Source organism: Scyliorhinus canicula, chromosome 9 (genome assembly GCF_902713615.1).
Source record: "Scyliorhinus canicula chromosome 9, sScyCan1.1, whole genome shotgun sequence".
Lineage (NCBI taxonomy): Eukaryota > Metazoa > Chordata > Chondrichthyes > Carcharhiniformes > Scyliorhinidae > Scyliorhinus > Scyliorhinus canicula.
In genome coordinates this window covers 122,311,978-122,314,483 of record NC_052154.1, presented here as the reverse complement: position 1 = coordinate 122,314,483, position 2,506 = coordinate 122,311,978, and positions in this window count along the sequence as shown.

Below are 2,506 nucleotides of genomic sequence, written 5' to 3'. Positions count from 1 at the left end.
TTGTGTGGGCACATGGGACTCCGAGAGTGAGGAGGGTGTTCCTGGAGCGAGGAAGGGATGTAGGTGGGCTGGCACTGCCCAACCTTCTGGGGTACTATTGGGCAGCCAATGTGTCAATGGTGCGTAAATGGGTGATGGAGGGGGGAGGGCGGCGTGGAAAAGAATGGAGATGGCGTCATGTAGAGGTACAAGCCTGGGTGCCATGGTAACGGCACCGTTGCCACTCTCCCCTAAGAGGTTTACCATGAGCCCGGTGGTGGCAGCGACCCTAAGAATCTGGGAACAATGGAGACGGCATCGGGGGGAAACAGGGGGCTCGATGGAGGCTCCACTGGGTGGCAACCATCGGTTCATCCCGGGGAACACGGATGGGGGATTCAGGGGGTGGCAAAGGGCGGGCATCAGCAAATTGAGGGACCTGTTTATTGGCGGGAGGTTTGCGGGCCTGGGGGAACTGGAAGATAAATTTGGCCTTCCCCAGGGGAACATGTTCAGATACCTGCAGGTAAAGGCGTTTGCTAGGCGACAGGTAGAGGGATTCCCTTTGCTGCCCTCGCAGGGGACGATGGACAGAGTGCTTTCGGGGGTGTGGGTAGGAGAGGGGAAGGTGTCTGACATCTATAAGGTAATGTAGGAGGTGGAGGAGTCGTCAGTGGAGGAGCTGAAGGCTAAATGGGAGGAGGAACTCGGGGAGCAGATAGAGGACGGGACTTGGGCGGATGCCTTGGAGAGAGTCAACTCTTCCTCCTCATGTGCGAGGCTTAGTCTCATCCAATTTAAGGTGCTGCACCGGGCCCACATGTCCGGGACTAGGATGAGTAGGTTCTTCGGGGGTGCGGACAGGTGCACCAGATGTTCGGGGAGTCCTGCGAACCACGCCCATATGTTCTGGGCATGCCCAGCACTGGAAGAATTCTGGAAGGGGGTGGCGGGGACGGTGTCAAGGGTGGTTGGATCCAGGGTCAAACCAGGGTGGGGACTCGCGATTTTTGGAGTTGCGGTAGAGCCGGGAGTGCAGGAGGCGAAAGAGGCCGGTGTCCTGGCCTTTGCGTCCCTAGTAGCCCGTCGAAGGATTCTGTTACAATGGAAGGATGCAAGGCCCCCAAGTGTGGAGACCTGGATCAGTGACATGGCGGGATTTATAAAATTGGAAAAGGTCAAATTTGCCCTGAGAGGATCAATACAAGGGTTCTATAAACGATGGCAGCCTTTTCTGGACTTCCTGGCTCAGAGATAGGTAACTGGGTCAATAGCAGCAGCAACCGGGGGGGGGGGGGGGGGGGGGGGGGTGCATTATTGTAGTGTTTATTCTGTAACTTTATAGTGTGTTAATTTGCGTTGTTGTTAAAATGCTGGGTTGTTCATGGGGATGGGGCGAATGTATATGATTGTTAATATTATTGTTATTTTCGGTATTTTACTAAGGTGCGTCAATGTTGTATAAAATCAAAATTTCTCAATAAAAATTATTTAAAAAAAAAAAAAAAAATGACCTAGAGGAGGGCACAGAAGGTTGGGTGAGTAAATTTGCAGACGACACTAAAGTCGGTGGAGTTGTAGACAGTGTGGAAGGATGTTGCAGGTTATAGAGGGACATAGATAAGCTGCAGAGCTGGGCTGAGAGGTGGCAAATGGAGTTTAATGTAGAGAAGTGTGAGGTGATTCACTTTGGAAAGAATAACAGGAATGCGGAATATTTGGCTAATGGTAAAATTCTTAGCAGTGTGGATGAGCAGAGGGATCTCGGTGTCCATGTACATAGATCCCTGAAAGTTGCCACCCAGGTTGATAGGGTTGTGAAGAAGGCCTATGGTGTGTTGGCCTTTATTGGTAGAGGGATTGAGTTCCGGAGCTATGAGGTCATGTTGCAGCTGTACAAAACTCTGGTACGGCCGCATTTGGAGTATTGCGTACAGTTCTGGTCGCCTCATTATAGGAAGGACGTGGAAGCTTTGGAACGGGTGCAGAGGAGATTTACCAGGATGTTGCCTGGTATGGAGGGAAAATCTTATGAGGAAAGGCTGATGGACTTGAGGTTGTTTTCGTTAGAGAGAAGAAGGTTAAGAGGTGACTTAATAGAGGCATACAAAATGATCAGATGGTTAGATAGGGTGGACAGCGAGAGCCTTCTCCCGCGGATGGAGGTGGCTAGCACGAGGGGACATAGCCTTAAATTGAGGGGTAATAGATATAGGACAGACGTCAGAGGTGGGTTTTTTACGCAAAGAGTGGTGATGCTGTGGAATGCCCTACCTGCAACAGTAGTGAACTCGCCAACATTGAGGGCATTTAAAAGTTTATTGGATAAGCAAATGGATGATAATGGCATAGTGTAGGTTAGATGGCCTTTAGTTTTTGACTTCCCATGTCGGTGCAACATCGTGGGCCGAAGGGCCTGTACTGCGCTGTATCGTTCTATGTTCTATGTTTTATGGGCTGATGCTCTGGAGAGGGTTAACTCTTCCTCCTCATGTGCGCGGCTTAGCCTCATCCAATTCAAGGTGCT